Source organism: Apteryx rowi, unplaced genomic scaffold (genome assembly GCF_003343035.1).
Source record: "Apteryx rowi isolate R43461 unplaced genomic scaffold, aptRow1 scaffold_71, whole genome shotgun sequence".
Lineage (NCBI taxonomy): Eukaryota > Metazoa > Chordata > Aves > Apterygiformes > Apterygidae > Apteryx > Apteryx rowi.
In genome coordinates, this window is record NW_020450994.1 from 2,439,183 (window position 1) to 2,449,048 (window position 9,866).

Consider the following 9,866-nt stretch of genomic DNA (forward strand, 5'->3'; position numbering starts at 1 on the left):
ACAATTACATGTTTTGTGACTATAACACACAATTAAGTGGTATTTTCAAATCTGAAAATGTTTGCTGTGCTACAGTCTCCTTCAAATATGATCTTGCCAATGAAAAGTGGCTAGGTAAACTGGTAAGTAGGAAGATGCCATTTTTTGGTCCTCCTGTATATTCTCTTCTGTATTTCCTGATGCTAATGGCAAAAATAAGTCCTTGCTACTGTCAGCACTCCAGACAGGGGAAAGGAGCTGTGAGTACACCTTCATATAAATCATTTGCTGAAGCTTTTATTTCAGTTGCAGTAGTATAGATAAGAGCAAAGTGGCCTTGTCAAGCATTAGAAATGTGTCAGAAAGCAGGAGGTTAAAAACACCTTGTCTTAATCTTATATTAACAATGACCAGTGAACACGTATTCAAACATGACGTTCATATCTGAGGCCAATTTACAATCCTGGGGTTGTGCAGATGTAAGTAATGCTTGGTTTCAACTGCAGGATGTTTATGACTGATGTGGAAGTGCCAAGTTGGTTCTCCAGTTCCAGGCTGAGTTTGCAGTTAGGAAAACAGAGCCCATTTGATTTAAAGAAGAGGGAACCTCCAAAAGTTCCCTGAAGAGCAACTACAGAGTTGTTTTTTCGGAGTGGGACCAAGCTTTCAGGATAGGGAGTGCTTTCTTTTCTTTGGCATAGTGCCTGGTCCTGCGCTCCTACAGTAACATYGGCAGTGAGAGATCACCTCTCTGGATTTAAGCCACATCCTCATAACTCTCACCTCAGGTGCATTTTGAGGCGTAAGGCCAGTAAAAACTTAAGCGTCTTCTGCCTGTGTGTTTGTGCTCCAGAAACATGAGAACTGCATGTGGCGCTTCATAATGTAGGATATGAACAATGAGATTATTTTTAGTTTTGGGAGATTTTTTAAGGATTWAAAAAAAAAAGATCTCTGAACAACTTACTGGGTAGTAAACAGCTGATAGATATAATCATCGTTTTAGCTCCTGGCAAGGAGAATTAAGCTAGTTTTGGTGCATAAGTAAACAGTAGTGAAAACATTTAGTGAGAAAAGTCCATACGTGCTGAAGTAGGACACCTTGATACAGATGGTTGACTCATCAGTGTGACATATTCTGTTTTAAATATGGAAAGCTCATATGTCACTTTTGTATCTCAGCAAGAGCAACAAGGGATTTATTTTATCTTCCAAGTTTGACTTATAAACCAGACAGGGATCTGGACTAACTCTCCATGTGGGTGAAAATACTGATATGCTGTGCAGCTTCTCTCTCAATCCTCACTGCTGGCCAAGGCCTCTCCTTGCAGATGCATCAGTAGTGCTGGGAGATTCCTGGACCAGGCCTGGGCCTTCCTCTTACGCTGCCAAATGCATCTCCATTACCAGTCATCAGCTGAGTTTCTCCACCAAATTTTTGCTTATAACTTCCATTCTGATTTGTGAATGGCGTTAATTCAGCTGCTAGTCCTTTTCTCTCCCTCATCCCCTGGGAAGTCACTGGAGTCCCGAAGGTCTAATCCTGCCTTCAGTGATGTAGCTCCTCACCGCGAGCGTCAGACCAAGACTGGCAGCTGCGGGAGGCAGATTTTCAGGAGGCCCAAAAGGTAGGCTGCGTTCTACCTACCTGCAACTGAGTCTGATGGTCACTCGCCACAAGTTGTTGTTTCTGTACTAGCGTGAGGCTCGGAGGAAGACAGCTATGAATGCCCTGGCCTGAAGCTGTAGTTTGACTAACAGTGGATGAATTCAAGAGAACAGGAAAGCCTCTTCCAATCTGTTCAAAGCTAGCTTTTGCAACAGCTGAGTACCTTTCAAAACAAAACAAAATACAAAAGTGGCCAGCAGTAAGACAGCAGTTCATGTAACTGAACAAGCAATGTAAATATTCTTATATACTGTCTCTCCTTTTCCTCCCAACAGTAAAAATGTATTTGGGGGAGTTTTTCTCATGAGAGGTTTTCCAAAGCTATTTCATGTCATGTCAGGCTCACTGCCCCTCTGCTGCTGCATGTCTGGGCATGCAGGGAAATGCACTGAGCTGCCAGTTCACTCAAGATCTTGTCAGCGAGGCTTTCATCTCCCAAGTTCCCTTCCCCATCTGATGAAAACCCCTGGATCACGTACATGTCTGGCTTGTCGGGCTTCCTCTGAACATGGAACTGCAATGCTACTGCCTGAAGTGCAGCATTCCGAAACCTCCTGTTCAGAGATCCCCCCCGCTTCGAACTGATTTCCAGTTTGGAGTTTGAGGGATGGGAATGTTCAGTAAACAAATGAAGGAAGCGTGTTTTACATCGGTACTTTACTCTTAGATGACATGCATGCCCTCAAAACTGGACAGAATCCCTAGAAAAAAGTCACATCACTCTTGTCCAACTTTTCCAGCTGTATTTTCCATTTCTGGTGCTCTTTTTAGCTCTTTTCGGCTTCAAGAATGAAGCCCCAAGTCTCCTCTTTTCTTCCTCAATCTAATTTCTAGGAAGAAAAATTACTAAAAGGCAAAAATATCTGAACAGGTGAGACATACAAGGTTGATTATAACATTATTGCTTTGCCGTGAGTTTTCAGATAGTTCTTTGCTAGTCAGGTTTTTGCTCTGTTCTAATCCACCATGATTGCTACAAATACTAATATTAAAAAACTGGAGACACTCTATAATCACATACCCTCCTGTCTCATGATCAGGTACTGTGTATCTTCTTTACTTAGTCACCTGCAGGTAGTCTCCTTGTGCTGGGTGCTATCCAAGTACACAGCAGGAGGCCGTACATATTTATAGGTCATTAACGAACTCCTAACAGTGCAGTCGGTATTTATGAAAATGTATTTATTCAACTGGACAGTAACATTCTTTTAATAATTGGCCAGCCTCAAGGACTAGGTTGTGTTTGATGTTCAAATGCTCTTCAGTCTATATAGCATGTAGAAAACATATCATAAATTGCCTTTGTTCCAACAATTCAAATTCTTAAGAAACTAAGAATAGAGTCTTCAGCCTAGATTTCATTTAAATATGCCTTGTAAATCCCCTGTGAAGATATTGCTGTTTGAACAACAGCTCTTTGCCATCAAATGCATTAATACATGTTTACACTGATGGTAAAGTGTTAGTCAGTGAGAAGATCCCTCTAAYAGCAATCAGTTAGAAATGAGCTAGCGATAACATTATTTTACAGTATTGAAGATAGCACAGACATRATCCAGTGCAGAACCTGCCCAAAGAAAACCAGGCGGCATTTAGCTTGTTTTAAATTTGTGAGAAAATGTTTGCAGGCCAATCTTCTCAAGCTTTCTGTTCTGCAGCCAGTGGAGGCACCTGGGGTACAGGTCACAGTAGAAAAGTGGCAGTGCCTCGCAGGGTGCTCTGTTGCTGAGCTCGCAGTCCCGCTTCTGAGCCTCCCTGCCCTTCCTGCGAAAGCATGTGGGTGGTCCTGCCTGTACGTGCCCCCACTGAGCAAAGTCTTCTGGAATTTTGTTTCTTGCTCAGGCATAAACAAGTCCAAGTTAGCATCTAACAGGTTGTGATGGCAAGGACTGTGCAAAGAAGTCCACAACTTAGTAAGATACAGTGCTCTGGAGCACTTGGGTWCAAGTGTGGCATTTCACTAGATTTCATTGCTTCATGGTTTCAGAGCCAACTTTAAATGTAATGGATCTAACTAGACAGATGTAGCTTGCRTTCTGTTTTCATTCTTGGATGAATCGGGGAGAACCGTAAGCCAGAAATGTATAAATGCTTTATCTATGAATGCCTGTCACAAGGTTTGAGCTCCCTGGATAGCAGGTATTATGGAAAGTATTACCATCTATGCCAAACTTAAAAACCTTCTGGCATTCACAGATTCCTAATCAGAAACTCTCCTGCGCACCAGTGAGTTAGATGTGATGACAATCTCCTGGCTGCCACTGGAAGTACAAACCATCTAGCGTAAGCAGGGTCTACAACCTCTGCCAGGATTAGAACAGGCATTTCCATAAACTTGGCTGATTTCTCAGGCACAAGGTAAACAGAGAACACAGCTTTAGCCCCTTTGCAACTGTCTTTATAGAGGCTTGGAGATGGCTGCTGCCAAGTATTTCCAGATTTTTCTTCCATTTTCCCTCTCCCAACTGCTCACCCAGCTTTGCTGAGTACATATGACCACTACTTCCTGGAACTTTGTGTTTTTCTCCCTAACTGACCCCGTGTCTCTGTTTGCCTCACGTTTACTATGTTCTAAAATCACCACTGATTATTTGATTCTCTTTGTGTGGCTCTTCAGTCATGGACTGAAGTAATGGACATTTATTATATACACACTTGTGAATGAACCAAAGTTCTCTCTAATTAGACAAAAAAACCTACTGTTCTAATCACTATTTATCTTGTGAATTACAGCTCTGTGGAAACATTTTCTTTTCACCATCTGGCTTTATGTATTTTTTTTAATGAGTTGATGAGTATTTATATACTTTACAAGGAACAGATAGGGAAGAATTTGTTCCATTAGGAACTGAAACAAAGATTTTTCAAAACTGAATTTATATAAAGTTCATGGCATTAAACATTGACAACATTTGACAACAAGTTGTCAAAGTACTAATGACAGGCAGTTTTGGTGGTGGTTTCATGACATGGGGCTTCCACCTCATTTTACTAAATGAGCATGTATCAAGAAAGCTGCACATTTTTCCTAGTGATGCTGTTTGAATTGAATCACTATGTAGCAATGGAAGCATTTTTATTACAAACAGCACCTTAACTGGTATTTTTGTCCTTATGATTTCAGTATTGTAATATTAAAATTGCAAGTACAGATTCTTGCTATTGAATAGTATCATTCCGATGACAGCTATACAGGGAGGAGGATGCTATTAAAATACAAAGATTATAGGAACTAGCAATCATCTGAACTCAGCAGGTGATGAGAAAATGAGAGGATCTGGAAATACTTGATATAAAAGGAAACCTTTTTGAAAGGAGCAAATGTGAATACCACCTTTGCATGTCTACCTTTTGTTTTCCTAAAATGCCTGTCACTCTGTCTCTAAAAAAACCCACAATTTATTGTTTTTGTATATATGAAAATTAAAGGCAGCACTAAATTTTTAACTCAAAGCCCCTTGAAGTTAAAAGAAATCTTTTTACTGAATTAGTGGCTGTATCTGATTTTTTATGAGGTAGGTGTTATCAGCTGGCACTGTGCCACTGAAAGGGATCTGCAACTTCATATTATCCTGAACCAATCTAGGTCAAATATGGAATAATTCTTCATATTTTTGAGAGGCCTAAAACATCATCCTTAAATCATTGCAAAGAAGAGGCTTAAAAAGAGGCTTATTAGAAAATATGTATTACCAAATTTCTGCTTTGTAAAGTGATAACTTAAACAATGTCTAACTATTGGCCATTAAAAGCTGTGAAAGCAGGCCTTTGCTGTATGGACAGAAAGAGCCATTTCAGTGGGTCTTTTTTACTTAAAAAGATTTGCTGCTAGTTTTGGAAACTTCAGTCCTAAAACCACCAATAAAATTCCAGCTGGACTGAACAGCCAGTAATGGATATATTTGGTAACCAGAACAACAGGACAAGTAAAACAGGTACAGCTGAAACTGAAAGAGAGAAAAGGCTAGAGAATATTATGCGAGCACTGTGTATTAGACATTATTTCTAGGGTCAGATGATAACTAATTTTAGTTTCTTTTCACTTATAATATCAGTCTATTCATTTCTCTTGTCCAATAATTTCTTGTCTCCTTCTGTCATCACTCTGTACTCCTCATCTTGATTCTTCCTGGAAGAATTCCCTGTTCTTGGAGATCACATTGATAATATTGGACAGAACAAATCTCAAGATATTTTGTTCCTTCAAAACGATTTCTATCATTAATGTCTACTCTAGCACTTAAGCAGCATGGCTCTAATCAGGAAGTTTCAAGATATGATGGTTTGACCTTGAGAAATTCCCGTCTCCCTTTGCTTCTGGCCACTGGTTTCCACATTTTGTATGACAGCTCAGTGCTCCTTCACTAATGGTACTATGCCCATTTGTGAGGCTGCCCTGTTGAACAGATCACTGAAATAATACAGGTTAAAAATAACCTTTCAGGGATCTAGGCCACAGCCCCACCTGACACTTGTTTGTAGTGGCATAATTGGGAGTGGCAAACTCTTTCACTGAAAGGGAATGTGAAAACACAGGTAGGAATGTAAACAAGCTTTACTGGTGAAACCAGTGGATGGTGAAGCTGTATCAGAGTCAGCAGCCTCTTTCTAGCTTCAGTTTCCTCTAGAAAACAAATTCTGTTTTCTTGCTATCAATTTCAAAACATCCACAAGGAATTAATCTAATCATCCTTCATGAGAGAAATCTGCCTAGCAGTACCTTGTTATGATTCTGTGACAGTAGAACTAGGATTTGTCCACTAAATCTTAAGTTTCAGAGGATGGTACATCTATTAGGTTTAGACTTTTACACATGCTAGACTTAATCAGCAATATGTCATAGCTGTGACATTCAAGTTACAACACCTTTGTCAATAGTTAATAGCTGCTTTAGGCATTAAATACAGTTACTCTTGGTTTGACCTGCTATCCCAACAGACATGAGTTTCCACTTAGTCTGTTAATCGCAGAAGTAACCCCTGCTTCCACTGTTAAGTAAATCACAAGACCTGCAGCTAGCACAACCCAAAGGAAGAGTCCAAGATTCAAGCCTCTGCTATTTTCCTCTTTATTTCCACTTATTGGGAATACCAGCAGTTCAAAAAACCTATATACTTTTGGAGTCTACTGCATCTAGTAAAGATAACTTAAGACTCAGCAGCCACTGTTAAAGAAATTCTGCCAGATACTGGCTTAAATTTAAATGGGGAGGTGTGATGAGGTCCAGCAAGTCAAACAAAGAGTTTTTTATAGACTACAGCCCTTCTTTATGCATTATTGCGTATTCATACAACATTTCAAAGATTTAGCCCATCAGCGCACAGGCTGGATGACACTGTAATTGTGATGGGGGAGGAAGGGAATTCAGTACATAGGATCCAGTGACAGCTCAAATGACATGAGGTATGCATAGCACCAGCCAATGCTAAAGCTAAGGGTAGGGGGTTACAGCCTTCTAAGCTCCTGGTAAAGCCACCTATGACTCAGAAATATTTTTAAAATACAACTTGGTACTGCAAAATAAATTGTAGATAACAAGGTTGTGACACAGTACATAGGATCTCTTATGTGGAGATTCAATAAGAAGTTAGGTAGAGTCCAATAAAACAACAGCTCTCAGTAGTGTACAAAGAATGAACACCAAGGAAATCTGATGCCAGTATGGGTCTTGTCTGCAATCCTTTTGATGCAAATGTTGGCTCTGTCTATCAGGGTTGCACTGATGTAAAAAAAAAAAAAAAAAAAAAAAAAAAGTAATTGGCTCAATTCAATTATAGGCATTCTTAATTTGATTCACACTAAATTTATTAGTTTAACTTAATGATAAAGAATCAGAACTGTTATTAGTAATGAAAAACTATATTAGTTTGAAGTCACACCATTAGTCAAACTCATGCAATTCTAAAAACTACCAAATTCTCCAGCAATACATTTATTTTGTATATAATTTAGTTGTATTTATGCATATATTGTATAATTGTTAATCTTTTAACTTTTACAAAATGATAGAATAAGTTACGTTTAGAGATTAGACTGATTCAGTTCCCATTAAATAGAAGGTATAACCCCTATTTTACACAATATATGTGGTATTAGACTTTCTTTCAAAAAATTTGAACCTGGCCTCTGGGTTGGCACTATGATGCACAGTATTATTTTTATTTGGGTGAATAGCCCAGATAACATCAGCAGCATCACTAATATGTTTAGTGTATATGCACATGTAAGCATCTAATACCCAACTGTAAAACCTACAAGTCTATTACTTATTTAGAGCTTGAATATTTACTGATCCACTCTTCAACTGATAAAACAGAAAAGGTATTACTTGGCATTTTACAGCTGTAGGCCTCCAAACTGAATTATATTACAGGATGATTGCCCATTAAACAACCATCTGTAATATGCTGAGGGAAAAAGCCAAGTTATTACAGAGAAGTGCAATCTGAGTGAGATGCTGGAAATCTCATGTTGTCAGTATTAAAATGACATGTGAGATTCTAAGTCAGAAAAATGACTACTTTTTAATATATCAGTATTGTGTCAAATATAAGGAATTTCACAATACACCTCATCTTAATAAAATGAAATTAAAAAAATAAAATTGATCAACAAAATTAAAAATTCTGATTAACCTACAAGTGATCCTAACTTGATCACTTCTGAAATAAAAAGTAGAAAAGTGGGCAAATCATATATAGCTACTGCTTTTAAAAAGCTATTTTCGCAGAACTGAAAATAATAATTACTCATTTGAGTCTAAAGACCCTTGAGAAAAGGACCCAAACAGAAAAATATAAATGATAATTAGGAGCTGCTAATGGACATTCAATCAATTAAGCCCCAAAATGCAATCAAGATAAAAGACCAAACTAGTTGAAATGCCATACTAGTGTAGTGGGAGAGTGAAAATAATTGTAACAGTCTAGACAGTGCATTTTATCGGTAAGAAAGGAGAAGATKATATTGCTTATGTAAATCTAGGAACTGAAGAAACAGTTATATGAGAATTTAAAAGCCATGATGAGAAATCTTTGGCCAACAGAAAGGAACAGGGAGTTAAACACCACTAGGTTCAAGGAGAATTCTAAAAATGATATTACTAGAGAGAAGTGTAAGAATTGTCAATAATAATACTTTTAAAAAGGCTAAAGTATTCAATAAATATCTTTGCATTTTGGGGAAATAGATGAGTTTTATCGTATGGGACAAAGATGAAATACTTTCTATTAACAGTATATTTTAAGAAGAATTTAAACAGCAGTAGTAAAGCTAGGTAATTTTTAATCAGCAAGCTAGGATAATTTGTATACAGCTTTTTAAAAGAGCTTTTCAGAGCATCTTTTGATCTCTGATTATGATTTTCACTAAATCTTGGAACACTAGGAAAGTTCCAAAGAACTGGAAGAAATGTAATATTGTAACAATATTAAAAGAAAGTAAAAGGGATGACCAAAGCTCATTAGAGGCCTGTCATCTCAGTCTCCATCCTCAGCAAAATATCTGAATGGCTCATATAGGATCGTATTAATAAAGATGTGTGTATAATTACTGTTTCAGAAAACAGATTTCCAGAAAAAAGATCTGGTGATGCTACTGTGGTATCTGTTTTTTATGCAAATGTTTATTTGATAAAAGTAATAGKGTTCATGTTATATCCTTAAGTTTTGTTTGGGCATTTGACTTGGTAGAGTAAAACATTCTGATTAGAAAAAGGTGGAATGATAAAAAATCAAAATGGCAAACAGTGCAAAAAATGGACTGTGAGTAATTGGCAGGYGTCAAAACATAGAAGAGGAACGATCAGCAACACCAGTGTCTGTAAAACTGATCCCCTGGAGGACCTGAATCAGACCCTCTGCTATGCATTTTCATCAGTGATCCTGAAGAAGATGTACAGAATTATCACTAAGTAACATTAGCAGGTTATGTAAGAATTGGGGAAATGGTAAATAACGGATGCTGAAGTCACTTACAAAGTGACTTGGAGCTCTTGCTGAACAGGGTGCAACTAAAATACATATATATACACATCTCAATATGGCCAAATGTAAAATCCTAATCCAGGACTAAAAGCACAGGCCATGCCCGCATCATAAGCACTTTTAACATGCAATAAAATACACTATGAAACGTATATGGGATTCAGCTTAGCTAGACAGGTTGTGAGGTTTTGGTGTGACACGTTCAGAAGGGCTAGCACAGTCTTTAAATATGT